This window comes from Pristis pectinata, chromosome 18 (assembly GCF_009764475.1).
Source record: "Pristis pectinata isolate sPriPec2 chromosome 18, sPriPec2.1.pri, whole genome shotgun sequence".
NCBI lineage: Eukaryota > Metazoa > Chordata > Chondrichthyes > Rhinopristiformes > Pristidae > Pristis > Pristis pectinata.
The window spans coordinates 8,146,230-8,160,018 of NC_067422.1; the positions used below are offsets into that span (position 1 = coordinate 8,146,230).

Below are 13,789 nucleotides of genomic sequence, written 5' to 3' on the forward strand. Positions count from 1 at the left end.
CCAGAATTCAGAGGAGCTGAGGGCTTGCTCTGTCACTAAGGCTGATCCCCGGAGGTAGTGCAGCTTCTCTGCCCCTGAGAATGCTGGGCAAAGTAGCCTCCATTTCGCTAAAGCTGGCTCGTTCTCAAAGCCCACTGCTGCCACACATTGAACTGTTTTCCCGGTGTCTTCGGCCATAAGTTGGCTCAGTTCATAGTTTGTAACTTACAGCTGTCTATAGTTTCTGTGTGCCCTTTCTGTTGTTTATTTTGTAGATTAATTGACTCTCACAGTAAGGGTCCTTGTTTACAGGTATCTGTCATTTAGATTAGTGACAATTAACACAGGCTTCACTGTGTATCATTTCATTATATATGAAAACTCTAATATCTTTTTGTACATAGTGAAAAGGCACACAGTATAGCATGGATGCACATATTTCAGTATTGGAATTCTACACTAATAATACCTGAGCCCTGTGGATATTGATTCAGCGCTCTGCCCTCTAAGCATCTCATTCATCGCCTTTATTCACCTGTACAAAGCTTGCAGCCGTGGGAAAGACAAGACAGTGAGAATTTCTGGTGACTGGACAGCACACAGTCCAACTGCAGGTGCTACAGGAGAACAACCCCACATTCTTTCAAAGGAAAACAGCTTTGCGTTGGAAATGTGTTGGAGATGTGAAAAAAGACTTCAACTTCTCACATCTTGTTGGTCATTTTTGCTGGCTCTAGTTCAACCAGTTTAAGAACCCCAGAATTTGATGCCTGTGTGCGAATTGGATCGGTTCCGACTAGTGACTGAGCCATCTAACCAAGGTCTCAACCCAAAACATTGACTGCCCAATCCCCTCCATAGATGCTGCCTGACTTGCTGAGTTTTGTGTGCTGCTCCATCTAACCAACAGATTGCTTTCAGTCTCGTGCAGTTGGTAATTTTTAGTGTCGGAGTCTGATTGCAACCACATTTAGAGTGTGTTGCAATGAAGGAGGGAGATTCCTGTGTCAAGGAGATGAATCACGCCAAATCCTCTGTATTTCTCCCCTGCAGCTAATGAGCACACTGCCTGCTCCTGTTGAGGTTCCTTTGCTTTTAGTTCATTGACTTCCTCCTCCTTTTCCTTTGAAGAAGAAGTTTCCGATCCCTCTCTGGGCCATTTTCTTTTCATGGATAAGTTGCTCCTTGCTGAGCTGGGTTCAATGCTAATGCTCTGCAGTCTTTTGGGGAAGAATGTCAGGGCGCACCCTTTCTTTAATCTACGGACCTGAGCAGTGCTACCAAGCCGAGCATTTACAGCCCATCCATTATTGTCCTTGAGAACCTTCTTAACCTGCTGCAGTGCTTCTCATGAAGGTACTCACGCCGAGCCTTTGGAGAGAGAGCTCCAGGATTCAGACCCAGTGACGATGAAGAAATACCAATATGTTTCCCACTCAGCCTCGCGTGCAACTTGTGAGGGATTCTGCAGATGGTGGTGTTCCAATGTACAAGCTGCCCTGGTCCTTAAAGGTAGAAGTGGCAGGTGTGGGAGGTGCTGCTGATGGTGCTCACTACAGTCGATATACACCACTGTGCAAGGAATGGGTATTTAGGGTGGTTGCTGCGATGTTAATCATGTGGACTGTTTTGTTCTGGATGACATTGAACTTCTTGAATATTTCTGGAGCTCCTGTCAATTGAAGAGTGTTGTCAATTGTACCTCGTAGACAGTGAAGAGACTTTGAGGTTCCAGGAGGTAAGTCACTCACTGCAGGATACCCAGTTTCTGACCTGCCCTAGTAGCCTCCATGATTATCAGGCTAGACTGGTTGACTTTCTGCTCCAGGATGTTGATGGTGGGGTCTTGGCAATGATAATGGCACTGAATGTCAGAGGTAGGTGGCTAGGTGCACTTTTATTGCAGATTATTATTGTCTGGTAATTGCGTGACGCAAACATTACTTGCTGTCTTTGATCCCATGTCTGAGTGTTGTCTGATATTGCTGTATGTAGATATGGACTCCTTCATTTCTTGAACAATAAATTGGATGGCTCTTCCAACTACTCAGGCTAGGTGTGGTGGGCTAAAGGGCCTCCTCCTGAACTGTAATATTTTATAATAATTAAAAATATCATTTTTTTTTCCTTTCTGGTACAGGCCGTTCCTGGATTACAAACACCTGTCTTATGGACACCTCTACATACCAGCGAACTCCCAAAATATTATTAAATTCAAAAGTCCAACATACGCACGAAGGGCAGAATTAGTTTCCTCTCTCTCTCTCCACTTTTAGTAATTGTTCTTTCTCATCAGTCTTATGTGCTTTTGATGCCATTCATTACAATACCGTGGAGGTATGGTTACCATACCAAGTTATTTTGCATACTTTCTGACTTACAGACAAAATCAACTCATGGACATCTGTAACAATGGAACCGATTCATTACCTGGGCCAGCCTATACTCGGAGATGCATGAACACCAATAAAATAGAATGCATTCTAGATTACTGGACACCAGATCCACTTTATATTTCAAAAGATACTTCAAAACAAAACATAATTATTTCTGTTTCTTTTCAAACCAAGTTGAGGTTTTACAATCCTGTTTTTGTCTGTACAAATCCCATTTCACCATCACAAGGCTGCAGGTAGTCTGTGCCCTACTTTTGCTGAACAAGTAATATCCCAAGTTTGTACATGAGTCAGAAAGTAACTTAATCCAGAATAATAACAACACCTAGTAAATAACATACTATCTCACCACAGCAAAATAATGTTTAAGTACATACTGAATGTTTAGCAATGAAATGAAGGAAAAATCACCACAGTCCCCATGTGTCAGACACCAAATTCCTCTCTTGCTTACTTAACTTAGATCACAGAAACTCGTACTGATGGAATCTCAGTCTGGATCTCTGAAGAGCACAGGACACAGTTCACACACCCACTGGTATCACAAGGCAAAATGCACACAATTCTGAACATTGGGTCCACCAGGGTCAAGGAGTGGGATGCCATGGAAATACCTCAGTCACCATCATTCTGAGAACATGATAATGAGCTGTCAGTTTAAACCATCGCAACCTTGTCCCTGGAATTCATGACATTTTGTAATAGTCGTAAGAGTACTTTGCTGACATAATTGTATGTAATCCTTAAATCTCACTGACTCTGGGCGGTTATATTACTGTCAAACACGATACTCAACACTCGTAGCAAATATTGTCGCATCATGCTTCACTGTGGGTGCAATGCCGCAGTAGGTAGGTTGTTGAGCTAATAGTTGTAAGGTTGGGATGAATTTCGAACAAAGTTGAATTGCAACTCCCCTCCCCAACACAGACAGACAAATACACACACACAAACACACCTACAAATCTGCCAGGGAATTTAAAGTCAGTTAATTAACTCAATCTAGAATTAAGAGTAATAAAGCAGCCAGATTGTTATCAAAGCCTATTTGGTTCAGTAATGCCTTTTTGGGAAGGAATTCTCTCTCCTTACACTGATCTGCAATGTTTCCGTTGATACAGTGTTGTAGGATGTATAACTGTTTTGGTCCAAAGATGATGAAAAGTTCCCTGAATTTGAGTGCAATGTTTTCATTAGTTAGTAAGGTCTCTTTGCTATGGATTGCTACCACTCTGGAGTAATTCTAAGTTATATCCCTTTTGGAGAGCCCGTTGTGAAAAATTAAAGTTAATGATACTGACAGATTTTGAACGTTGTGCACAATGTTGACTAGCAGTGTATTGCTGCTTTAAAAAACACCACAGATGCTGCTTACCAATGGGCTCTCTGGCCTAGTTTGTTAGGGTCTTTGGCATTAAATCATTGACCATTGACTAAACCTGCTTCACTCATCTTGCCCTTCTTATGAGCAGTCAAAAATTTGTTGTAAGTGACTTTACTCTCTCCATTGTATTAAAAATATTCTTCAAGCATAGATCCAGTTAAAGGAAAAATCTTCAAAAGACACCCTACTTTCACAAGCTTTTTAAGGAGATTTACTTGCATGAGTGAAGAGGATGGTTCTAGCAGGAATCTGAACAGTGAGCCATTCCAAAGCAATTCTTTAGTAGTATTTTATCAGCACAAATAATTCTTCAACAACAGAATGCAGGAGGTTAAGACAGATTGCAAAGAGTTGAGATCACTGGACTTGCTTCAGCAGCTCTTGGTTCTGAATAACCCCACGTTTATTCTCTGAAGGACAAAAGCATCCAGTGTTGTCTGTAGGAGGTCCACCCACAAAGGGAGCTGGAGGTCAGGTCTGCTCCACCATCATTTGTGGATTAATACAAGTGTCAAGACTGAAATCAATGGAATTTTCTTTGGTAAGATGTCAAAGGGTATAGACAAGAAGTAGGGTGAATGGGGACAGATCAGTCTAACGGCAGAAGAGATTCAAAAGGAGAATGGTCTCTTCCTGAACCAGCACTCTGAGATAGAAGTTTTTGCCAAGACCCGGAATGATTGTGTCCCCACTTTTGCTAGAAACGTTTCATGGAAGAACTGCTCATGGTTTACAACATGCAGTCTTCATTGCTGATGACAAACCTCTGAAAAAGTTCAACTTTAATTGGGAATTGGTTTATTATTGTCACATGTACCCAGATACAGGGAAAGGCTTTGTTTTGCGTGCCATCCAGACAGATCATTCCAAACCTGAGTACGTCGAGGTAGTACGAAAGAAAAAACAATAACAATGCAGAATATAATGTTACAATTACAGAGAAAGTGCAGTGCAGGGAGGCAAATGAAGTGCAAGGGCCATGACGAGGTAGATTGTGAGATCAAGAGTTCACCTTTATCATATAATAGCTGTGTCTGATAACAGCAGGATAGAAGCTGTCCTTGAGCCTGATCGTATGAGTTTTCAAGCTTTTGTATCTTCTGCCCGATTGGAGGGGGGAGAAGAGAGAATGACTATTTACAAAGTAGTTTTGGGAGACCAACAGTTCTCCATTGGGCCCCATGTAAGAATTTCTGCCACTGTCTTCCTCTCCCACTATTCAAGCCAACCAAAGTTGGCACTTGGTGTCCTAGTTGGGTGGGGCATGGACACTCAAAGTTTCTCCAGCTCATTCCTTCTCGTAATGGATGAGCTTTTACCCTCATACAACAGTCCAGCACCCAAGTTATAACAACGCAAATTATTCCCATGTTCTGTTTGCTGACTTTCCACCATCCACACACTCCACCAGTACCCTCCCTGCATTAAATTCTTCATCCTTTTATTAATGAATGACCAGAATGTTTAAACCTTATGACCTCATCGTTAACTCCCTCTCTGGCCTTGTTGCATCCAATCTGTTGCTGCTTCTGCTGAATCCAGCCTGTTCTGTCTTCACCCAGCAGAACCATCAGCTCCCTCAGCCTCCCTCTCTCCTGCCTAAGCCTCATGACATTTCTCCTTCTCCTTACCTAAAATAGTAGCAATGGAGGGAGTCCAGAGGAGCTTCCCCTAGGGTGAGAGGGTTGTCCTATCAAGAGAGGCTGGATGGTTTGGGATGGTATTCCTTGGAGTTTAGAAGAATGAGCGTGACCTTATTCAAACATAAGATCCTAAGGGACCTTGACAGGGTAGATGTTGAGATGTTTCCAACAGTGAGAGAGTCACGAACAAGGGAACGTAGTTACAAGGGAAAGGGGCAGTTGTTTAAAGCTGAGGTATGTAGAAATTTCTTCTCCCAGAGGGCAGTGAGTATCTGGAATTCTCTGCCACTGAGGGTGCTGGAGGCCAGATCATTAGATATATTTAAAGTGCAAATATTTGGAAGACTTGAGGGCTATAGGGAACTGGCACAAAGAAGGAGTTAAGGCCTGAGGTAAATCAGCCTTGATCATATTGAATGGTGGGACAGGCTTGGGAGGCATGGTTGCCTACTCCTGCTCTCCTGGGGTCTCTCCGTCCACTTTTCTATCCCCCTTTTCCTGCCTTCCACTTTGCTCTCTGTACACCTTTTCTATCTCCGTTCCTCTTTCTACCTCTGTGACCGAGGCTCCCTCACGGTGTTTGCTCCCAGAGTCTGTTTCCATGTTCTGGGCATGTTTTAAGTTGAACTATGTGCTGTGGTACATACAATTGTGTGCACAATTCCTGGTCCCCACACAAGCAAAAGCAATTATCTGTCTGGAGCACTCTGGATTACAGCCACTCTTTCTCTGATATAATCATATGCAGATATAAAAAGATTCCTCTGCATCGGATCCCTTTAATTGATATTAAATTTTCCGATCTCACCAGGAGATTAATTCCATCTTGTTGAGTTGAGTGTACAGTTGCCCAAGCAATTTAAGGACTAAGCCTTTGAATTAAGTTTGGAATGTAGTGATTAGAATGTCAGAGAAAAGCTTGATGATATTCAGATAACCAATGCAGAATAAAATTTGCAACAAAATCATAAAGACCTCTCTGTCACTATTGTTTAAATTAGCCAGAGGTCACCTCACAGGCGGGAATAATGTCGAGAAATACTTTCCATTATTGGGATTTTTGTGGGGGCTTTTGGCATCTTAAACAAAACAAGAAATTAGCTTACGGGCACTTACTGCAGCTTCTGACGTGCACTTTACTACCACTTTGCTGGCTGGTTATTGCAAAAGGCCATAAATTCTCCAAACCGTTCTGCATAAGAAGCACTGACCAAAGTAGATGTTGGGCAGAATATCCAATCCATCTCTGAGAGATGCTTTGGTGGCAGATCAGTGTAATTATAGTTTTGGGGTGGAAGAGAGGAGGAGGTGATATTCGAGTCCGCGAGTCTTATTACATCTCCGTGTAAGAGGAGGAGGCGGTGAGGCAGCAAGATCCAGGATGGCACAGAATTCCATGCACGAATGAAATTGGAGACTGAAATAACTTAAAGATTCATCCCATGAGTAACCAGCGATTATGTAAGAGGTACTTTCTGGAAGCTGGTATTTAACAAAAGCTGTGGTGTTGTTGCTGTCAATTGCATCAGTAAACAGTAAGGGAATAATATTTACTTTGCCTGCCCTCTCTGAATACACTGTGAGGAGCAACTTGGTGTCTTGCTATCTCTTAGATGGTCGTTACTCCAGAGAATTACACTTAATCAAAGGTAAGGTGACTTAGAGGCATCTTCTATTATTACTTGGGATGCTAGGAAGATATCTTGAATGCTGATCTTAAGAAAGGCATGGGGAAGATCAAAAAATAATGATATATAGAACCAAGAGCCTTTATTTTGTTGCATCTCTTGTGGCTCTGCACAAAGAGGGTGAAACTCTCTAGTTTAATTCCATGAAAATACTTTGACCTGGGAAGTATCGTCGCAACTTCCTAAAACCTTAATGTTAGCCAACTGTTTTCATTAAGCTTTTAGGGAGTTCTGATGACACCTCCCAGATTTTTGTTTATGGGATCACGTGAAGTTGGATGCTTTCCCTACTCCAGGGAATGTTAGATAACAGCACCAGCGAGTGAAGATACCATGTTACAGCTCTGCTGGTGTCACTTGCTTTTTCAGCTCGATGATTTCATGAGGCCAGTTCTGGTTTATCATCATGCTACTGTTACCACAGTTTACTTTGTCCGTTCTTCTATACGTGGCACACACGTGTCTTCCTGGAGCCAAAATCTCCTCCGTTGCTTCAGTGACAGTTTGAGCACTCATGTCCAAATGTGCACCAATCAATCTTAGTTGCAATGCTGTGTTCCACGGAGGTCGGAAAGAAGGGGTTGCAGGTGAGTTGAACATTCACTTTGGACGAGGGGTAGAGAGCACAAGCAGAGGTGTGGAGCTAAAGCTTTCAGAAGGTCGCCAAGGTCCCAGAGAGGGTGCAGGTTCCTAGGATGAGGGATTTCAGCTCCAAGGTTAAACTGGAGAAGCTGAGATCATTCACCTTGGAACAAAGAGGAGAATTGATAGACCTAACTGATATAGACAGGGTAGATGGAGAGAAGCAGCTCCCATTGAGGGATGGCTCCTGAGGCAGGGAGAACAGATTTAAAACTTGGGTCAAAAGACACAAGGGGGAAGTGAAGAGAAACTATGCAGAGAGAGATTACCCTCTGGAACTCAGTGCCTGTCGGAGTGGTGAGAACAGAACAGGTCAGTCAAGAAGGGATTCACCATTTGAGAAAGAACGGCTTGAACAGCTATGGGAAAGAGCAGAGGAGACTACAACAGTTAAAGTACAGAGGAAGGCACAAGAGACGCAGATGCTGGAATCTGGAGCAATGCACCCAGCACTAGAGGAACTCAGCAGGGCAGGCAGCATCTGTGGAGGGAAATGGACATCTGACATTTTGGGTCAAGACACTCAGATGAAGGGCCTCAACCTGATATGTCGAGTGTCCATATCCCTCCATAGATGCTGCCTGACCTGCTGAGTTCCTCCAGTGCTTGGTGTGTTGCTCAAGTACAAAGGGATCTGGGGGTCCCAGTGCAAGAAACACAAAGAGTTGGCAAGCAGTTTGAAGAAGTAATTAGGAAGACTAATGGAATGTTGGCCTTTATTGTACAGGATGTGGAGTCTAAAAGTAGTGAAGTTTTGTTTCAACTTTACAGGATGGTGAGATTGTGCCTGAAGTACTACATTTGGTTTTTGCCTTATATTTATGGAAGGATATTCTTGTGTTGGAGGCAGTGCAGAGAAGGTTCTCCAGATTGATTCCTGGGATGAAAGGAAGGTTGAGCAGGTTGGAGCTATCCAGATTGGAATCTGGGAGAATGGGGGGTGATCTTATTAAAATATGCAAGCTTCTGAGGGGGTTTGAAAGGGTGGATAGTGAGAGAATGTTCCCTGTAGTGGAAAGGAGGGATTTCTCTTGGAATAAGGGGTTGCCCATTTCATTTGGAGTTGAGGAGGAATTTCTTGTCTCAGAAAATGGTGAACCTTTGGAATTTTCAACATAGGGAGCCATGAAGGCAGAGTCATTGAGTATATTCATGGCGGAGACTGTAAAGGGGTTGGGGGGGTGGGATCACAGGATATGGGGAGAGCTTGGGAAAGTGGTGTTGAGGTCATGATTGATTAGTCCTGATCTCATTGAATGACAGAGTGGGGTTGAGGAGCTGATTAACTTATTCCTGCTTCTTATGTTCTTATGCATGAAAGTGATGGGATTGTTTTACTTGGAGCCAACAGGGAGTTGATGGGTTGAATGGCTTCCTTCTGTGCTACAAAGTTTCTGGATGTCTACTCCTGCTCTGAGTTACCGCAATGGGTTTGGGGTTTAAATGTTCACCTGAAAACGGTGGACTGAGCTGGGATCTAATCCAGGGGTCAGCAGACCCCAGAGTGAATTGAGCTGGGTCTTTATTGCCCAATAGCGTATCCTAGCATATCCTAGTGGCCATTCTTGCTTCCACCTTGGGCTAACTGACAATGGGGTGGTAAAGTAATAGTGGTCACTGGTTTCACTGAAAATCCCTGGACCCTTTTCGGCAGGGTCGCTGCTCAGACCATCACAGGAGATTGTTTCTTTTCAACCTGAGAACTCCTCATCCGTTGTAGTACTTGGCCAAGCGCAGACAGCTGACTTCAGAGCATGGATCAGTGCAGGGGTCTTCCTGCTCTGCAACCAGCTACTCATCCATCCGAGAGTGCTCAGAGCCCCATCAAACAGCAGCAACTCCTCAAGTTGAGTGAAGATATGAACAAGTGTTGATGTGGGGACAGTGCTGGAATCTTAACCATCTTATCGCTTGATATCTTATAGAATCATAGAACACAGAACAGTACAGCACAATACAGGCCTTTGGCCCACAATATTATGCCGACCTTTAAACCTTGCCTAAGACTATCTAACCCCCTTCCTCCCACATATCCCTCTATTTTAAATTCCTCCATATGCTTATCTAGCAATCTCTTGAATTTGACCAATGTACCTGCCTCCACCACCACCCCAGGCAGCACATTCCATGCCCCAACCACTCTCTGGGTAAAAAACCTCCCTCTGATATCTCCCTTGAACTTCCCACCCATTTCTTTAAAGCCATGCCCTCTTGTATTGAGCATTGGTGCCCTGGGAAAGAGGCACTGGCTGTCCACTCTATCTATTCCTCTTAATATTTGGTACAGCTTTATCATGTCTCCCCTCATCCTCCTCCTCTCCAAAGAGTAAAGCCCTAACTCCCTTAGTCTCTCCTCATAATGCATACTCTCTAAACCAGGCAGCATCCTGGTAAATCTCCTCTGCACCCTTTCCAACGCTTCCACATCCTTCCTATAATGAGGCGACCAGAACTGGACACAGTACTCTAAGTGTGATCTAACCAGAGTTTTGTCGAGCTGCATCATTACCTCGCGGCTCTTAAACTCGATCCCACGACTTATGAATGCTAACATCCCATAAGCTTTCTTAACTACCCTATCCAACCTCTGAGGCAACTTTCAGGGATCTGTGGATATGAACCCCCAGATCCCTCTGCTCCTCCACACTACCCAGAATCCTGCCATTAACTTTGTACTCTGCCTTGGAGTTTGTCCTTCCAAAGTGTACTACCACCTCACACTTCTCCAGATTGAACTCCATTGAACTTATCAAGGGTAGATTCACTATCCAGCATTGTACACTCTGCTTTTTTAATAACGCCCTCATTCCCCATTGGCACGGTAGTGTCGCGGTTAGCATAACAGCGCCAGCGACCCGGGTTCAATTCCGGTCACTGTCTGTAAGGAGTTTGTACGTTCTCCCCGTGTCTGCGTGGGTTTCCTCCAGGTGCTCCGGTTTTGTCCCACATTCCAAAGACGTACGGGTTAGGAAGTTGTGGGCATGCTATGTTGGAGCCAGAAGAGTGGCGACACTTGCGGGCTGCCCCCAGCACATTCTCAGTAATGCCAAAAGACACATTTCACTGTGTTTTGATGTTCATGTGACTAATAAATAAATATCTTATCTAATGTCACTGAGGGTCATAGACTTATGGAAAGATACAGCATGAAAGTAGGCCCTTTGGCCCATCGAGTCTGCACTGGCCATCAACCACCCTTTTACGTTCATCCCACATTAATCCCATTCCTTATTCTCCCTACATTCCCCATAATGCGGATTGTCCGAGGTCCATAACACTGATGTTACTTCCAGGCATGGATGTCCTTTCACTGATGAAAAGCACGATGATGCTGGAGGAACTCAGCAGGCCAGGCAACATCCATGGAGAAAAGCAGGCGGTCGACATTTCGGGTCAGGACCCTGAAGAAGGTTCCAGCATCTCTTACCTGCATCTACCTATCACCACCCTGTGCCCACCCCGCCTCCCCTCTTTTGTCCACCTATCACTGCCCTGCTTTTCCCTCCTATATATTGGGCTTCCCCTTTCCCTATCTTCAGTCCTGAAGAAGGGTCCTGACCTGAAGCGTTGACCGCCTGCTTTTCTCCGCGGATGCTGCCTGGCCTGCTGAGTTCCTCCAGCATCATCGTGTTTTTCATCTAGATTCCAGCATCTGCGGTCCTTTGTTTCTCATGTACTTTCACTGCACTGGATCTAAGCAGTATCTTCATTAACTATGGTGTGCCCCATGTGTATTTCTGAGAATGTGAACTACAGTATGTGTCCAAATTAAAAAAGTAATCCATGTTTTCAAGCAATTTTATGAATACGGCAAACTTACCATGAAGGTTATAGTAAGGTTGAAATGGCAATTGCCACTTTAATTGACATTGATTTATTTTGGAATAACTGACTAGCAAGTTAGAAAAGTTGAGGAACTTAAAGTAATTCCCCTTCTGGGGTCACTGGGAATCTGGCTCCATTTCTTCCTGGGAATAAACCTCTGGAGAATGGGGAAGAAATTTGTATTGGGTGACTGTCTCTAATCATGTGCATAGGTAGCAGCCATCAACTATACTCCCTGCTACAAATTCAGTTTCATTACATAGAACATAGAACAGTACAGCACAGAACAGGCCCTTCGGCCCACAATGTTGTGCCGACATAGCTAATCCCTCCTACCTACAGAATGCCCATATCCCTCTATCTTCCTCTCATTCATGTGCCCATTCAAGCCCCTCTTCAATGCCCCCAATGAATTTGCCTCCACCACCCTATCAGGCAACGCATTCCAGGCATCCGCCACCCTCTGAGTTAAAAACGTACCCCTCACATCTGTTCTGAACCTACCCCCCTCACCTTAAATGCACGCCCTCTGGTATTGGATCGCTAAATAATGGGAAAAAGATATTGCTTGTACACCCTATCTATGCCCCTCATAATTTTAAACACTTCCAACAGATCACCCCTCAGCCTCCACCGCTCCAGAGAAAAGAGCCCAAGTTTGTCCAGCCTCTCCTGATAGCACATGCCCTCTAATCCAGGCAGCATCCTAGTAAAACTCTTCTGCATCCTCTGTAAAGCCTTGACATCCTTCCTATAGTGAGGTGACCAGAACTGCACACAATACTCTAAATGTGGCCTAACCAGAGTTCTATAGAGATGCATCATAATCAAGTCAAGCCGAGTTTATTTTCAGATGCACAAGTCCATGTGTGCACAGGTGCAATGAAAAACTTACTTGCAGTGGCATCACAGGCACAGAGCATTAAAGACAAAACATTCACAAGAGAAACTTAAACATAAATTATACAAAGTTATACAAGAAAGAAAACGATTAGACCAAAAAAAGCAAAGTCCGTTGTAGTGCAAAGGGGTTATAGTGTTTCCATACTGAGGTAGTGATTAGGGTTGTGCCGGTTGGTTCAAAAGGGAAGTAGCTGTTCTGGTGGTGTGGGACTTCATGCTTCTGTACCTCATGCCCAATGGTGGCTGAGAGAAGATGGCATGGCCTGGATGACGGGGATTAATGGAGACCTGTGTGTAGGAGATGAGTGTAACTAGGCCTTTATGACAAGCGTTTGGCAGTGTTGTCTAAGTGCAGGTTTCTCCCTCGCACACCAATGGCCTGATCTGTCGGGCTTGCTATAGTTAGCACCATTTCCCATTATGATGAGTGACTAGGGTGGTAATTTAAATTAGGTAAGGTTGCATAAAGAGAGCTAATTGGGAGGGGTGAAGGAACCGCTGATTACATCAGGCTGAATTGGACAAGAGATAGGGGAGACAAGCAGAGTAAACAGGAAGAACTCAACAAGACAGACACGTGATTGAGACGAGAGCAAGAGGGTAACTGAGAAAAGGACCTGTGTGATAAGGAGAAAACTTGAGCTGTTTCAGTGAAGCTTTCCAAGTATCAAGCGCTGTGTTCCCCAACTTCCCAGTGAACCGTCTCGTATTAAAACAGAAAATGCTGGAAAGAGTCAGCAAATCAGGCAGCACCTGTAGAAAGAGATACAGTTAATGCTTCAGGTCTGGGACCCTTCATCAAAATTTGGAAAAGAAGAAAACAAGTTAGTTTTCAGTGACAGAGATGGTGGGGGGAGGATGGATAGAACAAAGGAAGAATTTCTGATACGGTGAGACCAAATTGGTAAACATAGTAAATATTGCTACTTAACTGCTGAAGAGTGTGATAGGGCTGGCGAGAGTGATGGAGCTGGCGAGAGTGATGGGGGTGGGGAGAGTGATGGGGTGGGGAGAGTGATGGGGGTGGGGAGAGTGATGGGGAGGGAGAGTGATGGGGGAAGGAGAGTGATGGGGAGGGAGAGTGATGGGGGTGGGGAGAGTGATGGGGGTGGAGAGTGATGGGGTGGGGAGAGTGATGGGGAGGGGAGATGATGGGGAGGAGAGTGTGGGGTGAGAGTGATGGGGGGGGTGAGTGATGGGGAGGGGTGAGTGATGGGGGAGGGGAGAGTGATGGGGGGAGAGTTGATGGGGAGGGAGAGTGATGGGGAGGGGAGAGTGATGGGGGTGGGGAGAGTGATGGGGGGGAGAGTGATGGGGGTGGGGAGAGTG

General features: G+C 44.6%; 1 protein-coding gene across 2 annotated transcripts in view; it reads left to right on the plus strand.

Annotated features, from left to right (window-relative positions):
* LOC127579984 (serine/threonine-protein kinase LMTK1-like) overlaps positions 1 to 13,789 on the plus strand; it is a 275,547-nt gene that overhangs the window by 183,298 nt on the left and 78,460 nt on the right. The gene's annotated exons all lie outside the window — the stretch shown is intronic.